This window comes from Aythya ferina (assembly GCF_964211825.1).
Source record: "Aythya ferina genome assembly, chromosome: W".
NCBI classification, from domain to species: Eukaryota; Metazoa; Chordata; class Aves; order Anseriformes; family Anatidae; genus Aythya; species Aythya ferina.
The window spans coordinates 13,185,028-13,204,080 of record NC_140313.1 but is presented as its reverse complement, the minus strand read 5'-3'; the positions used below and the strand labels follow the sequence as shown (position 1 = coordinate 13,204,080).

Sequence of the window (19,053 nt, the reverse complement as noted above, 5' to 3'; positions counted from 1 at the left end):
TACAGGCAGCAGCTCCTGCTGGGTCACCTGCTCCTGCGTAGTCTCCTTTCCACGGGCTACAGGTCCGGCCTGGAATCTGCTCCGGCAGGGGTCTTCCACAGGCGGCAGCCTCCGTCAGTGCAGGGCCACCTGCTCCACTGTGGTCTCCTCCATGGGCTGCAGCATGGAACCCTGCTCCACCGTGGTACTCCATGGGCTGCAGGGGGACATCCTGCTTCACCATGGTCCTCACCACAGGCCGCAGGGGACTTCTGCTCCGGCGCCTGGAGCACCTCTCCCCCTCCTTCTACACTGACCTTGGCAACTGCAAGGCTGTTTCTCACTCCCTTCACTCTCCCGGCTGCTGTGTGGCGCAGCATTTTTTTCCCTGTCTTAAATATGCTCTCACAGAGGCGCAAAACAACATCGCTTATTGGCTCAGCTCTGGAAAACAATGGGGCCCTTCCCAAACATGGGGCAGCTTCTAGATCTTTCTCACAGAAACCACCCCTATGGCCCCCTGCTACCAAAACCTTGCCACGTAAACCCACTACAATAAGAAGCAATTTTTTTTTTCTCCTTCCTTGTTTGAATATTTTTGTGGTGTTCCCAGTCTCATGCTGATCCTGTGACTCATTGGCAAGGTGGTCATGGTGCACTGGGCCCTGCTGCGAAAGGCTGGCAGTAATTCCCTTATCAGCTACCCCTTATCACATGGACCTAATGATATATTTGTTCAAGGCTCCCCTGAGCTCCTTATTTCATTTACTATTTTTATGAGGTCTTCCTTATCTCTAAATACCTTTTCTTCTTATTTATTGTTCAGGATGTGTTTGGTAGAAGGAATCAAGTACCTCAATAATTTACGGTCGTCATTAATTTCATGACTGCTAATTTATTAGTGTTTACACCTTCTGTTCAAGAAGGTACAGTATTTGATACAGTAAATAATTTTCTCCTCAAGCATTTGTCAGGCTGTATTTGTCACTGCAAGTCTTTCCATTTCAATACAAGCATAAACTATGGGGCTCACTGCCACAGGACAGGAGAGAAGAGACTCTGAGCGTGTGAAATAATTAGGACTAATGGCTTGTGGGATGCCCATAGGCAAATCTATTCATCTGCATATGGGTAAGGAAACTTGTTTAGAAGATGGAGACAGATAATGCAAATGGCACTAAACATTGGCTTTGGAAGAGCTAGGGATTTGAGAAAAAATATCAGTTTGCTCAAGTATTGTATTTTCATTAGGGAAAAACTAAACTAACATTTTAATTTTGGTAGTTTTGAACTGAAACACTTTGATTCGTGGCCCAGAACCAAAACATTTGAGGAACAACTTTTGTGCTATGATTTTTTATGGAAACTGTGATTTGAATATTCATCATCTCCTGTAGGAAAAACTTCTCCCACCAGGTTTGTGGCATAGCTGCTTTTTCTTTTTCTCATCTATCTCAAATTCAAAGTGTTGAAAATTCTTACTGCAGGCCAGCTGTCTGGAGGCCTATGTGTAATTGTACTCCTGCTTCCAGCAGAGAGAAATCTGTGTAGTGCTAGGAATGACGTGTCGATGTTGAGTTTATACCTTGTCACAGGCTCAGTATGTATTTCTTAGAAAATGCATCTACTTTCCCTGTGATTTTCTTTCCATCTGAGATGTGGGAAAACTCACTGGACAGAAGTTTCTTTCCTGCATAATTTCCCAGGCTGGGGGTGTGGAGGCAGGATTTGAGTTTTATTATCCAACATCTCATTTTATATGAATTCAGTCCCCTAGATATTATGAATATTGTGCCACAATGAAATTGGAGTTTGCATCTCATGTCTTCTTCCATCACCCAATTTCCAGCAGGGCTAAAAACCCTTTAATATATCATGGTTTCTTTTCTTATTGATGGGAAATTGAACATTTGGGAAGTCTCGGAGAGTTAAACATTAGGGGATATGTTGTCCTGCTGGAGACTCCAGCTTCCAGGTGAGAACGGGACTGGAGGCAGCAAAATTCACCCCTGAGGCTTTTGTGACACTTTAACTTTAGCCAAAAATATTTGTCTTTCTGAGATGGTAATATAATAAGTAATAAACAATCTCAGTGGAAAAGCAACTACTGTTAATTAGAAAATAAGTTGCACTAAAAATAATCCAAATTTCTAATATAAATCAATTTCCAGAGAAAATGTGTGCATGACACTATTAACAGTAATACTTTCCTTGTCTTTTCTGTGCCTTGTGAATGCTACAAAGGGGACCCATTTGTGTATCTGTTGGCCAACTCTTAGTCCTTCTATGAGAAAAGAAATACAAATAGTGCATTTCTGAGATGCACCTGAGATGTCCCTGAGAGAAGACTGAAGCCCAGCAGACAGACCATGAACAGAGACTCCAGTTGCTCTTCTGTGTTGGTTCCCCTCCTGGGTCCCTGGGGATGGTGGAGAGGGTGCCTAGTGCACACAGTGCTGTGGAAGCAGGCTGGGGTCATTTCAAGGCAGAGATCAGATCCCAAGATAACAGATAATTTCAGGAATGTTGCAAGAAAAACCCTCAAAGATTTCCTGAGATCCTCCAGCTTCCAGCAGAAATTATTGGCTTGCTGCAGGAATTATGGGGTGAAGCCTCATGCTCGCTGGGATGCTGATGTAAGGACAAAAGCTCCCAGTGGCTCCTTCCCAACTAAAGAATCCCGAATCCACTTAATATGGCTGTGCTTTTGTTTACTTATAATAAAACACCATTAGAGGGGCCTAGCCTAGCATTAATGTTGGCTTTGTTTTGATGAAATCTGGCTGCACGAGGACTGTTTTGGAGAGCTGCTCTGGGAGAAACACCGGCAGCCCTGTGCTGCCAAAGCGGGTGCAAGCACAGGCTGATGAAGAAATCACTTCTGCGCAGTGACCCGGTTGGCCTGCTCCCATGTGGGGAACAGGATTAAGCCTAGGCAGCACAAGTTCACTATTCCCATCTGAGACGTTTTGGCTTTAGTAGCCTTTTTTTTTTTTTTTTCCAAAATGTTGATTTCTTTCAATATCCTTCCTTGGGGAAATGAAGGAAATTTCTTAGCATAGCTGCAAAATCTTTGTTGCTGTGATCTTCTGCGTTCATAGAGGTCTGTTTGGTTATGTTTGTGTTAACTGCTTATATAGTTTAGCTTAATAATTAGGTAATTAATATTCATTAAGTACAGAAATGCTCACAGAGCACAAGATCCAGTTTCTGTTGAAAAAAGCAATACTCAATGATTTAGACAGGTTGAGAAAAACTTCTTTGGTCTTCTGAGAAAAGGGGGGGAGTCCGGTCACTAGTGGCATTCCCCAGGGCTCGGTGCTGGGGCCGGTCCTCTTTAATATCTTCATCGATGATCTGGAAAAGGGCATCGAGTGCACCCTCAGTAAGTTCGCAGACGACACCAAGTTAGGTGCGTGTGTCGATCTGCTCGAGGGTAGGAAGGCTCTGCAGGAGGATCTGGATAGGCTGGACCGATGGGCTGAGGTCAACTGCATGAAGTTCAACAAGGCCAAGTGCCGGGTCCTGCACCTGGGGCACAATAACCCCAAGCAGAGCTACAGGCTGGGAGATGAGTGGTTAGAAAGCTGCCTGGCGGAGAAGGACCTGGGAGTATTGGTAGATAGTTGGTCGAATATGAGACAGCAGTGTGCTCAGGTGGCCAAGAAGGCCAACAGCATCCTGGCTTGTATCAGAAGTAGTGTGGCCAGCAGGTCTGGGGAAGTGATTGTCCCCCTGTACTCGGCTCTGGTGAGGCCGCACCTTGAGTACTGTGTTCAGTTTTTGGCCCCTCACTACAAGAAGGACATCGAGGTGCTCGAAAGAGTCCAGAGAAGGGCAACGAAGCTGGTGAGGGGTCTGGAGAACAAGTCCTACGAGGAGCCACTGACGGAACTGGGTTTGTTCAGCCTGGAGAAAAGGAGGCTCAGGGGCGACCTTATTGCTCTCTACAGGTACCTTAAAGGAGGCTGTAGCGAGGTGGGGGTTGGTCTATTCTCCCACGTGCCTGGTGACAGGATGAGGGGGAACAGGCTAAAGTTGTGCCAGGGGTGTTCTAGGTTGGATATTAGGAAGAACTTCTTTACTGAGAGGGTTGTTAGGCATTGGATTGGATAATTCTGTGATTCTGTAATCATATACTGGTTCTTAAAGATATAGGGACAATACAAAAGAAACAGGTGTCCTGAATAAACTTTGTGGTCAAGTAGGTAGTCATGTCCATAAAGGTACCTAATGTTGTTACTAAGAAGGCAAATGCAGTCCTGAACATCTTAGCAGAGGAGTTAACAAATATAGTAGGGAGGCAATGTTTCTTGTCATGCTGGCAACTGTTACTGGAAGGTGGTATCCCAGTGCGGGTTTCCACAGTTCAAAAGTGGATGTGGGTGAATCAGAAAGCATTCAGAAACAATTTCAAGCATGACAGAGTCTGAAACACACGTCTCAATGTGAAAGATTTAAGTTCAATCAATTTAGCTTATCCAGGAGTAGATTAAGAGGTTAATTGATTATAGTCTAAAAATATCTATTTGAGAAAGGATTTTAGAAAGCAGACAATTCTTTAAATTAGCAGAGAGAAGCTTAATGATATTTGGTAGTTTAAAACAAAGCTACCGTGTAGGAATGTGGCATACATTTTTTGACTCTGAAAATAATTAACTATTGAAGCAGCTTAATTGGATGTATGGATGTGGTGCAATTGCCTAAAGTAACTAGGAAAATAAAAGTTACATTCACATTTTAAAGAAAATGTACAGCATTGAAGAGGCTTTCCGGGTAGGGCGTAGCTGCATTACCTGAGCGTTCCCTGGGCTTCCAACATTAGATGCTATCGCACTGGGGAAACTTGGTGTGCTAGCTCTAAGAAACAGTATGGAGTGTAGAATGGAGTGGAGACACCATGGCTAGGCTCTGTAACCAGGTGGGGACTCTACTGTTTTTGTGCACACCGAGACCGATAAGCTGCACTTTTTGCTACCCTGAGCCAAGGACCTGTCATGTTTTGACAAATGCTGTACCCTAGTGTACTTTTTCTCATTATAATATCATTATAATAAAAAAACACACCTCCATCCCAAAAGCTACCTGCCTCCAAGGTGCGACCACCCCTCACCAAGCATGCGCTCTGAATTTCTCGGAGCCTATTCTTTTAAATGGAGACGGGAAAACTTTTCACCAATCATAACTAAGATATGCTTGACTAGAGTCACTCAAGCTCCACCTAAAAGAAGGAAATAATATAAATTGGCCTAAGAGAGAGGGGATGTCAGGAAAGATACCACCATGTGGGAATACACCATCCTGAGGACCTCCTGACTCCTGGGATCAGTCGATGGGCTGAGCCTCTCTTCCCCCTCCCCCCCCCCCCCATTGTGACGCCTTTGTGTGAGATTTGAGTCTTTGATTCTCTTAATGCGTTAATTTCTAGGCTGCACACCTGTGTCACCTGTGTATTTCATGCATGCTAACTTGCTTTTGCAGACAGTCACTATCGCTGGCAATCCAAAGAACCTGTGTACCCGTTGCTGTAATAAATTGAACTTGATTGCATTGTTCCTAGCCGTGATAGTTCTCATATAACGCGACTAGAGTAAGCGTGGTTATACATTATTGGTGATTCCGTGACCGTGGTGGTTCAGTGCTCTGAATCCGACCAGACCCATCATGGTTAATCGGCTACACCCCTTAACGCGACAATGGAGGACCCTCCACCACTGAGCTCAAAAGGAGGTCAAGAAAAACTATTATTTAAACTCAGTTAAGTGCTCGGTATAGATACGGATAGCAAGGTTTTGTGGTCTGGTGTTATGCACATCAGATTAGATGGTCTCTTCTAAATTATAATTCTTTGTTAATTATTTCTGTATCAAAGCAATACTTCTTTAGAAAGGGCAGGATTTGCTCTGAAGACTGCAATTATGAACACCACATTATCACATATTTAATTATATTGGAACATAAATGAGCTATAAATTTTTAAAAACTTTAAGAAATAAAACACTGCAGTTATCAGGGCTTGCAATTTCTACCCTGAATAGTCAATGTTTGCAGATTCATCTTCATAGTTTTTAGCATTCATCAACCATCCAATCTTACTAAAGAACATCATCTTCAGAAACTACTGTGTGGGAAACCATTTGTCTCTTCATTTGCTATGCTCTGGAGTCAAACCCCAATCCCTTCTGATATGAGGGGACAAAAGGGTTGTCAGAAAGTAAGGCAAGAGAATTAGACGTGCTCTACTTCGTTGCCTTGCCTTGCCTTTTTCTTTCCAGCCTTTTAAACAACTTCTTGAGTAATGTAGAGAAATAACAAATTGCCATTTTCCATGCCAAATTATCCATAAGAATGATAGTCACTTGATCTATAAAATTTGTTAATAGTAACCTCACTTGGTTATAGGAGAGATTAAAAACTAAAAACCATGCTATTGCCAGACCATGAGTGATATGGGGAAGAAACAAAGGTTTTGTATTTGAGCTCTGCATCACTGCTGTAGTTGTACAGAATTGAGGAAACCCAAATCACAGATCAATGCACATTCATCAGTGACAAAAATGCTTATCCTCCATTAGGATCTGGCAGGTCACAATGAGCCACTGAAGTCAGCAGAAGTAACTAGAGGCAGGGGCTCGTACTTCTGACATACAAACCAGTAGTCACTAAAGTAATTATTCACACTCTCAACAGCTTGAGAAATCTGCTGTCATTGAAGTGATACTGTAGTGAGTCAGAGTATGAAAAAGACCATGAATTTATTGTTCCCTACACCAAAGAATATATCACTTGATATCACTTCAACCCAACACCAGATCTGTGCTAACTTCAGAGCATCCAGTACTCATGTAGGTTTTTCCATGCTGGATAATGGACTCTGAGGAATAGCTGTATATATTTCTGATGTTTTTAGGTACCTCATTGTTTTACTCTGTCTATGACAGAATTTGCTTTGGAAGGGTCCAGCCTGGATGTAAAGTCACTGTGCAATTTCTGCAGGAGGAAAGGCAAGTAGAGGGATTAAATCTTAACAATCATGTGAATTACAGCACTATGCAATGTGTGCTTCCACAGAGATGCCTGGAGAAGATAGCTGCTCTGAGGAGATCTGAAGCAGAGACAATGCAGCTACTCTGAAGAAACTAAACTAAACATTAGATGATGTAGGATTAGAATATGAGTTCATCAAACCTATTCCACTGCTGTGCGTCCCACCAGGCCAGGCTCTTTCCAAGAGAGGATTTAGTTGAGAGCATCCATGGAAGGGTACGGTATGACGGTAGTTCACTGGAGACCTGGTTACGGTCCAGCTGCACTGGGTGTTATACAGAAGCAGGTTAGAAATATAGCCCCTGCTCCAAGAAATTAGTCTAATTGGAAAAGAAGAGATAAGAGGTGGACAAAGACAGACACAATGAGCAAATACAGTGGTCTCATGACCCCTAAAGAGAGAGAATTTGCAGCAGTCACACAAAAGAGCCACATGTTTTCACTGTTTTCTGTCAGGTGATCCGTTACAGAGAAATGCTTGTGGAGCTAGAGGAAACTTGATGGCTTCTAAAAGCAGGCTAAATTAATGTGGAAGTTAGTGTGAAAAAGTAAGTTGACACAGGCTGCTTTCAAACCTGCTGAAATTCTTTGGATTGATCAAAGATTTTTGAAATAGAGTCAAATGCTGTGTTTTTAGAAAATGAAAAAGACTGTATACACAAATGTCAAGACTTTTGAAAGCTTTAGATTCCCTATACTAAAGTGAAGTAAAGCTATTGGGATCAGCAATATCTCAAAGTCAACATGCGTGCTTTAATTGTGACCATTTAAAATCTGGGATGAGAAGCAAACACAGTTAATGATGATGGAAGGAATGCTGATATGTAGTTTGCATTATTTTCTTTCAGAGGTGAAATACACTTATAAAGTTTGTTTTTCATAAAGAGAATGATCTAGGAGAACTTCCTACACCACTGTGGAAACTATCTGGTGCCATCAGACTCATGGAGTATATAATTTACTCTTTATTAGGATGTTGCTTTAGGTAGTTTGGTCTGTAAAACAATATAGAGACCTCCCACCCCCATCCCCCCACCCCAGCAGCTTTGCAAATCCTTGTTTCTGAGCTTTTCAGCTTTGTTGTGGTTTAGATCTCCTGCAGTGGGTTGAACTTTTGTTTGGAACAGACAGAACCCCAACACCACAGAAACAACATTTAGCAAGCCATTTAGGGCTTCTGTGGCTAGATGACTCAGTACCCCAAAGTCAGTTTATCAGTGCAGCTGGGGCAAAATCAACTTTTTTACTTAATTTATGAAAAACTATTACTATGAGGTCTTATAGAAAGCTGTGGTAAATTCTTGATTCCTGTTGGGAAACTAAAAGTAAACAAACCACACCTGCTTTTACTAAGAAGATAATTAGTATAAATTAAGTAACTCACTATCAATCACAAAATTACAGTTGAGCAGAGCTGAGGTTGATCTATGGATTCTGGAAGCATTATCCAGGTCTAAGCTGTGGTAAGTCTTAACTGCTGCCTTTGGTAAGAGTAATAGGAGAGATGAGCATAGCTTTAAACCTTCCTCAGCTAAGAATAGGTCTCTTTATCCAGCAGTGAAACAAACCTACAGTTTGAAGCTTTATGGTAATGCTACTGTTTGCTCTCTTTAATTGTCTTTTTTTTTATTTTGAGTTGCTATGGTACATCTCCTTGGAGAATATTTTTAAAACAAAAGACTGTGTTTTTTATCACTTACTAAAAACTTATCACTTGTTTTTTCACCTGTAGATAGATATCTTTCATATCTTGGACCAATACTGAGCTGTGTGGGTGCTTATTTTTCTCTACTGGCCATAAAAAGTATGTAGAAGGCGTAAGTCATGCTTCAGCTTTCAGTTTGGATGGTTGAGCAAAGATGTTACTATGATCCTGCTTTCCCTTCTCATTTGTCTATATTTTTTTTTCTGCTTGCTTGAATTGTTAAGTCTTCAGGGAAAATAGTCCTTGCAAAGTGCTGAGTGCATCTGTATGTTGTGGCTGGCTTTTGAATGGTTTAACAACCAAATGCTTCAAACTTCAAATAGTAGCTAACCCTCCTTGCTGTTGCAGCTAACAAATGTGAAAGGTGGGAAATATAATTAAATAATTCAACCTAAAAGATTCTATAATGCTTCATTTCAATTCAAGCTATCTTTTTAATCATAAATTTGCTAGAATATCGTGTTAAGTATTGTTCTGAACTGAAGCCTGGAGTTATTTAAGAAGATCAAGTCAGACATCTCAACAGCTTAAAAAAAATGATATTTTTCTGACCCCTTCTTCTGCAATCTCTTAAGAAAACTGATATTCTAGTCCATATGATTCACTCTTGATAAATCAGTATTCCCAATGGGGAATAAATTGGTTACTTGATAAGTTCCCAACTAGTTCTAACAAGATCTGGCAAAGGTCACAATTTGAAAACTTGCTTTCTGTTAAAGTATTTCCCCTTCCACTGAGATATTTCTGGATGCCTATTCTTGCCTTTTAGTTGTTCTTCCGTCTGCTGAAATCAAAACCCCTATGAAGTAAACACCTGCCTGAGTGGTTGTTTTTTTTTTTTGCTTTTTTTATGCAACACATCAGTAGCTGCTAGCAATGGCAACTCAATGTCCATTATCACCCAAGAGGCATCTATAAGGATGAACAGAAATAAGTGAAACTTGCATAGTGGACGTATCCATTAGTCTGTTATCCTCCATAAAGACCACCATAAAGTCAGGTTGTTCTATGTGAATACATTGCATAGCACAAGATACAGGATGAGACAGGCCCTGTCTCAGTAACATAGCTAACAATGGTGAAGACAAATGAGTTGTACCCTAGAAATTATTACAGACTTTCTCAAAGGTGTAACCACAGTGAATTGAGAGACTTCTACTGAAATTTGATGTAAGTTAGAAAGGCTTTTTGTGTTCTTATTCATCCATTTGAAAGTCTTTCAAGTCCTTGAGATTCTTGTGGGCATAATTATTCTTCCCTGTTTATGAGGGGGAAGTTGATTCATAGAAGAGGATAAGAATGTAAAAGAATTGAAGATAGTAAAGTGATGACAGGGATTGCTTAGGTTGTAGCCTGTATGTTTCTATGCATTATATGTGTTATGTGTTGCAGGAATTAACAGGTGACACCCTCAGATATTGAAGTGAAATATAAAAAGGAATTTTTAGAGTGCACCAACAAATTATGGAACCTGGAGCAATGGAATACAGTGAAAGATAGAATAACAATTCCATGACCCCTTAGGCTCTCAGCTAGTCCTACATCCTCCTTCTGTGCAGAAGCACAGTTACAGTTCAAGAACTGGTGGTTTCCAGTATCATAACACTATGCATTTTGGGTTAGTTGCTTTCTTTCTTAGTGACAGCTGTCATGAAGACACAACAGGGAATGGAACTTTGGCCCTCAGATTGAGGGTCTTAAGGGACTGAATGTGTGCTACTTACACACCTTTATACTAAATGATTGGATGGAAGAAAAACAACCAAGCTTATCCAATGTAATGCATCCAAACAGGCATTTGCAGTGCTGACTTGTCTATGGCTAGAAAGATGAGCTGCAAGGCTCTCACTCTTCTGCTGATCAGCAGAAGAGCAACTTATCAGCTGTGCTTTGACCTTGGTGATGACTTTCCAGATAGATATTTTGTCAGTTCAGGCTCTAGTACATACTTTCCCAGAGGCTTTTCTTCCATCTCTGTCCTCTTTACTAAAAGCCCTGTCTCTTGTTTAACACACAGAAAATGCTAATACTCTATGTAAATTATTTGATAATTTTAGCAGAACTAATGATTCTTTTCCGTGCTTAAATTGAGAATATGCACAGTGTGACCTCTTATAAAACCAGCTTTCCATTGAGTAGCTGAACTCTGAAGATAAAATTACCAGCTCAGGTTCAGCATCTTTGCTCTCTTTCTCCAGCCCTATTTTTTTCCTCTCTGCCTTCCTCTCTTAGTCTCTTGTGTTCTTCTAGGTAAGTCTCACAGTTTCTGCAGTACTTGCTTAGTCATGAAAGGGTCAAGTTCTCTTCTAGTTCATACTGATGAAGTTCTTTGGAAGTCTGTGAGATGACACCAAGTTTATACCAGCATACCTAGTATTCCAAGGTGACCATAATGTTCTCTCCCAAGCTCAGTCTAGGCTCATGTCAAAGGCATGCTTTCTTCTTCAACATCTCACTTCTATTCAATGTGGCATCTTTCCAATCTGGACATAGCTATGTCTTTACTAGAGTAGATAGAAAAATAATCTTTGAAGTATAGTAACTAGAAAGTGTCTGTTTTCTGAGGTTTTGGGATCACTGGAGAAGGGATATAGGTCCAGCTATTAACTCAGATTGGAAAGTAATGTTTTTATAACTTATTAATCTAACTAGAAATGTAGTTATTGATAAATCTCACTAGAAATAGAAATTCTAGAAAATAAATCATAGGCTGAAATACTTCATTGCAGAGAAATGACTTAAAATAAATTCTTCTTGCTCCTATTCTGGAGTTCTGTTTTTTTTTTTTTTTTTTTTTTTCTTGGTATAAAACTTTTCTTTAAAATCAGGCCGTTGTCTAAGCACTTCAACTTGATAGTTCTTATGATGCATTCTGCTTGTTAGCCTTTCACGATGTTGTGTATTCTGTACAGTTTTAACTATGCATTTTTAATCTTTCTTCCAGACATACCATCTATTCAAACCCATTTTCTTAAGAGGAATTGCCAAAAACTGACAGAACTATCTTTCATCCAGTTTCTTTAGAGCTTCAGTCACCAATGCAAACTTGCAGTTTTCAGGAAGGATGTGACAATGCAGCATATGGACAGTAAAGCAACCCAGAAAACAGATTCTAAAAACTCCAATTTTTAAATCTGTCTCAGAATTCCAGCATAAATTTTCCTGGAAAAATAGCAATGCACTTCTCATGACAGCAGAAAACATATGTCACTTCATCTCAATTTGCATTTCTGCACTTATAATAATCTTGGCAGTGACAACCATAGCCTTAAATTCTGGGAATTCTTCTGTATCCAAAATTCAGGTCTCTGAAGGCTGATTTCTTGATAAACTTGTAGGTTGGAGGTTGGCCGTGCTTTTGTAGGAGCTATAAAGAATATCCTTCTGTAGGTTGACCTACAGAGCTCAGATGTGGTGCATAATGCTCAAGAAGTTTCAAACACTTCAGAAAGTATCAGAGAATGACCTGTACTTTGCATCAATCATTCAGTCATTAAAACAATATAATGCTGTAGTTAACACAAGAATCTTGTTACTATGTGAAAATGACCTCAGTAATATCAGCAAAGTACTAAATCAAAGAATCACAGATCTGCTTGGGTTGGAAGGGACCTTAAAGACCTCCTAAATCCAACCCCTGCCATGGGCAGGGACACCTCCCAGTGGATGAGGTTGTCCAAAGCCCCATGCAGTCTGTCCTTGAGCACTTCCAGTAATGGGGCATCCACAACTCCTCTGGGCAATCTGTTCCAGTACCTCACAACCCTCATAGTGAAGATTTTTATTTTTTCTCTAATTTCTAATCTGAATCTGCTTGCTTTTAGTTTAAAACCACTATCCCTTGCCTATTGCTACACTACCTGATGAGCCTTTCCCCATAAGGAGTAGCTCCCTGAAGTCATGGTGTTTCTCCATTTTTACTGGGCCTAGGAAGTGGATTGCTTTCATATCCAGATGCTACCGATTGCTATCAGAAAAATACCATCACTATTATCTTAATTGCTACTCTAATCAAAAAGGTCACAGTTGAATAGGGGATGAAATGGCATAAATGGCCAGGCAAACAACCAGAAGTGTATTAAAGGTACTTTTCTTACTCTTTTCTGAGATCTACTTGACTGGAGAGGATAGGTATGAATTCTCTTCCCAGGATTGTTGAGATTGTTTCCTAATATTAAAATATATCTTCAAAGAGAGTATTGTATAACTGTAACTTAAGCTTGTTGAATTGCAGTAACTACTGTGTACTTAGTTGTTCATTTCCTGCCTGTATTCTGCTGTCATTCTATATAGTAAAGACTGAAGTTTTGGATGATCTAAAAATCACCTAAATTGTAGTTTGTTCTCTAGTACTCTACACAGCAGAAATCCTTTCCCAGTGATTCTTCTGTTTAAGCCATAGATACCTTAGTCCTCTAGGCATGATTTCTGAGGGGGGGAAAAAAGGTATGTGAACAGGGACTACAGCTCTAGGAACACTCCTTCAGCTCTGGTACGTGTGAACAAGGACTTAATTGCAGTGTATTTCCTGCAAGTGGTTCTGTGTTCAAAGACCTTTTTTTTGCATGTTGTTAAAACCAAAGGGCAATAAAGAGGCAAAGAAAAAGCTCTCACAGTTAATTCACTTCTTCCAGAAACTAAGAACAGTATAATGAAACGCAAAAGTCTAATGTGCAGCTGACCTCGAACAGATGCATCTTCTGTTGTTCATCCTTCTATCTTTTTGACATCCTGAGCATTATGTACATGAATCACAGAATTTCTAGGTTGGAAGAGACCTCAAGATGATCAAGTTTAACCTCTGTCCTAACACCAACAGTCCTCCACTGAACCATATCCCTAAGCTCTACATCTAAACATCTTTTAAAGACTTCCAGGGATGGTGACTCCACCACTTCCCTGGGCAGCCTGTTCCAATGCCTAACAACCCTTTCAGTAAAGAAGTTCTTCCTAAGATCCAACCTAAAATTCCCCTGGCGCAACTTTCCCCCTTGTCCTGTCACCAGGCATGTGAGAGAATAGACCAACCCCCACCTCTCTACAGCCTCCTTTAAGATATCAGTAGAGAGCAATAAGGTCGCCCCTGAGCCTCCTCTTCTCCAGGCTGAACAAGCCCAGCTCCCTCAGCCGCTCCTCGTAGGACTTGTTCTCCAGGCCCCTCACCAGCTTCGTCGCCCTTCTCTGCACCCGCTCAAGCACCTCGATGTCCTTCTTGTAGCGAGGGGCCCAAAACTGAACACAGGACTCGAGGTGCGGCCTCACCAGAGCTGAGTACAGGGGGACGATCACCTCCCTAGCCCTGCTGGTCACACTGTTTCTGATGCAAGCCAGGATGCCGTTGGCCTTCTTGGCCACCTGAGCACACTGCTGGCTCATATTCAGCTGACTATCCACCATCACTCCCAGGTCCTTCTCTACCTGGTAGCTCTCCAACCACTCATCTCCCAGCCTGTAGCTCTGCTTGGGGTTATTGCGCCCCAGGTGCAGGAACCGGCACTTGGCCTTGTTGAACTTCATGCAGTTGACCTCAGCCCATCGGTCCAGCCTATCCAGATCCTCCTGCAGAGCCTTCCTACCCTCGAGCAGATCGACACATGCACCTAACTTGGTGTCATCTGCGAACTTACTGAGGGTGCAATCGATGCCCTTTTCCAGATCATCGATGAAGATATTAAAGAGGACCGGCCCCAGCACCGAGCCCTGGGGGACGCCACTAGTGACTGGCCTCCAACTGGACTTGGCTCCATTCACCACGACTCTTTGGGCCCGGCTATCCAGCCAGTTTCTAACCCAACGAAGCGTGCGCCAGTCCAAGCCAAGAGCAGCCAGTTTCTTGAGGAGAATGCTGTGGGAGACGGTGTCAAAAGCCTTGCTGAAGTCAAGGTAGACCACATCCACAGCCTTTCCCTCATCCACCCAGCGCGTCACTTTGTCATAGAAGGAGATCAGGTTTCATAGAATCATAGAATCGTAGAATATCCTGAGTTGGAAGGGACCCTTAAGGATCATCAAGTCCAACTCTTGACACCGCACAGGTCTGCCCAAAAGTTCAGACCATGTGACTAAGTGCACAGTCCAATCTCTTCTTAAATTCAGACAGGCTCGGTGCAGTGACCACTTCCCTGGGGAGCCTGTTCCAGTGTGCAACCACCCTCTCTGTGAAGAACCCCCTCCTGATGTCAAGCCTAAATTTCCCCTGCCTCAGCTTAACCCCGTTCCCGTGGGTCCTGTCACTGGTGTTAATGGAGAAAAGGTCTCCTGCCTCTCGACACCCCCTTACGAGGAAGTTGTAGACTGTGATGAGGTCTCCCCTCAGCCTCCTCTTCTCCAGGCTGAACAGGCCCAGTGACCTCAGCCGTTCTTCGTACGTCTTCCCCTCCAGGCCTTTCACCATCTTCATAGCCCTCCTCTGGACACTCTCCAACAGTTTCATGTCCTTTTTATACTGTGGTGCCTAGAACTGCACACAGTACTCGAGGTGAGGCCGCACCAGTGCAGAGTAGAGCGGGACAATCACCTCCCTTGACCTACTAGCGATGCCGTGCTTGATGCACCCCAGGACACGGTTGGCCCTCCTGGCTGCCAGGGCACACTGCTGGCTCATATTCAACTTGCTGTCTACCACGACCCCCAGATCCCTCTTTTCTAGGCTGCTCTCCACCGTCTCATCGCCCAGTCTGTACGTGCAGCCAGGGTTTCCCCGTCCCAGGTGCAGGACCCAGCACTTGCTCTTATTGAACTTCATGCGGTTGGTGATCGCCCAGCTCTCCAACCTATCCAGATCCCTCTGCAAGGCCTTTCCACCCTCATTCGAGTCCACAACTCCTCCAAGTTTGGTGTCATCAGCAAACTTGCTCAAAATACCTTCTATTCCTACATCCAGATCGTTTATAAAAATATTGAAAAGTACCGGCCCTAAAATGGAGCCTTGAGGGACCCCACTGGTGACCGCCCGCCAGCCTGACGCAGCCCCATTTACCATAACCCTTTGGGCCCTGCCCGTTAGCCAATTGCTCACCTACTGTATGATGTTTTTATTTAGCTGTATGGTGGACATTTTGTCCAGTAGGATCCTTTACTGATTCGACTGCTACGCCATGGGCCCCTCTGCTGCTACAGCCATCAAAGGCTTTTGCTGTTACGCCCCCTGCTGACCTGGATGTGCCTTTTGACCCAGGCCCTATTGGCCTTGAAAAGGAGATGGATATGTTTTTCTTCGATCTGGGAAGATTAGGATACATAAGGCCTGAAGACCGAGTTGCTTGACAACTTAAAGCGAGACATATTGTTCCCATGACTTGCCCTGGAATTCTCCGGTGTTTGTAATCAAGAAAAGGAATGGAAAATGGAGACCGTTATAAGTCATGGAAGATATGGTAGCACTTCAACCAGGCCAGCTATGCTGCCCCAGTCATGGACATTGATAGTAATAGACTTTTCTGATTGTACATATGTATAGGCGTACTTGGGTTTAGTATGTTAAAGCAATGTTCTGTATGTTTAGAAGGTTCGATGTTCATGTGTGCGTGTTGGTAGAGCATAGACTCCCCACGCACCCAGCGCTGTTTACTTGTCCTTTTTTAAATATTACTAAATTCAGACTGAGTTGAGACTTCATTTATAATAGAAAGATACAAATCCTCCTCAGAATCATGTTACAAGTATCTGATGGGCCCAGAGCAGTAGTTATCGCTGTTTCTGTGCTGGGATTACACTTCTCATCTTTAGGATTTTAGCAGTATCCTTTTTCATAATTTACCGATATTCATGGGAATAAGGTGGATACCACTCATTTCCAAAGAGCATTCTTCTCTTCAGTAGTACCATTCCCATTAACACTGGTTTTACTGTACATAGTCCAATAGCACTGTTTGGTTCCTTATTGACAAAGAGAAAATAGAGTTTGTACCCCTAAATTAACAGATCAATACTTTCTTTATGTGTACTGTTATATGTGTTAGCGATAGGGCTTTGCTTCTCTTTTGTGTTAAACATAGAAATCAGTGTGAATGTATAGAATGTTCTCTTTTCTATGTTTTAGAGCCAAAAGGGATCGCTATTCTTCTCTAGTCTGACCTGCAAAATAAGCCTTGAAATTTTGCATTGTGAGCCCTGAAATGGTAAAATTAAATCAGAGAAGATGAATGAATGCTGCCAGATTTTGTGTTAAAAATAGTTTTTCAAAGACACAGGAAAGAAGACAAATGCTTAAATTAAATATTTCACATGCTAAACAGACTGTTAGATAGAAGACATCTACTTTGGCACTATTATTACTATTTATTGTATATTATGTCACTGCCCCCAGTTGTGCCTTTGTAATAAAACAGATTCCCTTACCCACTCCCTTCCCGACTTTGAGAGATTGCAAACAAAGGCAATGACCATGCCAAGCTTCACACCCATGGAGAATTTCACACACTGCAAGAGTTTCCTCTGAAACCCAGGTCTGTGCATAGATTAATGCAGATGTGGATGATGCTGTAGCTCTATGCTTGTACCCATGCAAACAAGATGGTACAGTTGATGGGTTTAAATACATGCTCATGTCTCTGTATACTATTTTTAAAGTCATAGAACTCACAAAATTTTTATTTTCCTGAAAGTTAAACAAGGGAAAACTTATGGTTAGCAGGGATCAATGCCAGTGCATGCTTCCATGGAGCTGAATACTGGGAGCCTTGTACATGGGTTGGGGTGTCAGATGTTACTTCATGTTTCCCCACCCACAGGGACGGGAGAGGAGCACTGTACACACAGAGGAATCCTGGCACAAAGCAGATACATTTATTGCGCCAAATCATCAGCTAGCAGCAGAACAAAAGGAAAAATGCATTCTTCCACCTCCCAGGGTCACACTATTTGCATGGTGGTCTGTCCTGCATGAGTGAACAAATGTGCAAATATGCCATTTTCTCTCGTGTACTGATCTCGCTGTGTTTAGCTTACCTACACAGAAGGTTTTTCAAATGCACTTAATGGGTATTAACTTGCAGTTCCTTACAACTCTCCAGCCAGATTGCTGAGCAATTATATACATACTTTCTGTTTTCAGAAACTCAGACAGAGACTCTAAGGACTAAATCAATGTAAGGTGCAGAAATTTGTTCTGTCATAACTAATTATCCAATGAAAACCCTCAGTTCAGCAATATATCTGAAAGTAGAGTGCTTAGAAAGCCAACCTAGCAATCTATTTATAATATAAACCTTCATTATAGCCAATGTCATTAAGAGGTTTTTATAGTATATAGCAAGAAGTTTTGGTCTTTAATTACACCTTTGCTGGGCTTGTTCCTGAGAACAAGTTACACTTATGCCCTTTACTGGATAAACAGCTTCCAGGAATGCATCAGACTGCCACAGGGGTCAGAGAGTGCATTTATTGAACACCACTCTATTTCAGCCTAAATCCTGACTGCTCTTTTTTGCTTAGTGGAAGTGTAACTATTATAGCTAATTAACAAATGGCCACCCAACTATTTTTTTTTTTCCAGAGTAAGAGAATTTACATAAAATTTAATTTCTTCCATATGGCTTCATTTGTGGGGACACTTAGTAATAAAAATGTATCAATGTTGTCCATTTGTGTTGACTGATGAATGGCTGATAGAACTGGTTTCAGCATTTTTCTCTTTTTTGTTACTTTTCCAAAACAGATGCAGGGTATGAGATGGTGCAGTGGCTCCTGTTACAGATTCATAGAAGACCTTCAAAGGCCATGTGTTTTCTTTACTGTCCTGCAGTATGACAAAGCACCACTGGAGATGTTTCTTTCACAAGGATGCACTTTGTTGGTTACTCCTGGAAACACCATGGAGGCATAATGCTACTGTTTTCTGGATACCCTTGAAACTTGTGCTGGTGATGGGAAAATGACCCTTTATTGTAATTATAGGCCTCTCCTGTAAGAACAAAACTTTTATTCACCAGATACCCCCTAATAACCCTTAACAGAAGACAAACACAGAAAATGTTCATAAACTAGTATTGATTTTTAAAAATTGATTTATTCATAAGCATTCACTAAGCAGCTTTCACAAACAGTTTCTGGACTAGGACATATTCATGAATAGCGCCTTCTCACCCTGAACCGTACATTATGCATAATGTGTTCCTTCAGTCATACAGTATTGCTCCTGTTCCTGGACTGCTCAATGATAATGTAACTAGTGACTGGATGCTGGGACGCTGGGGCCAATAGCCAACAACTAGAAGGCAATGAAGCCAAGCAGCTGGGATCCCTCTCTAGAGAAAGGCTCATTGACAGAGTAATTGGGAGAGAGGCACAGGTTCTCAGCCTCTGGAGACAACTCCTATCAG

General features: G+C 41.9%; 1 long non-coding RNA gene across 1 annotated transcript; it reads left to right on the top strand.

Annotated features, from left to right (window-relative positions):
- The first annotated feature begins 8,434 nt into the window (after nucleotides 1-8,434).
- LOC311426564 lies at nucleotides 8,435-18,814 on the top strand. The gene is made up of 3 exons (XR_014686870.1): nucleotides 8,435-8,489; nucleotides 8,759-8,830; nucleotides 18,390-18,814. It is a non-coding gene; the product is annotated as an uncharacterized lncRNA (long non-coding RNA).
- The last annotated feature ends 239 nt before the right edge of the window (nucleotides 18,815-19,053 follow it).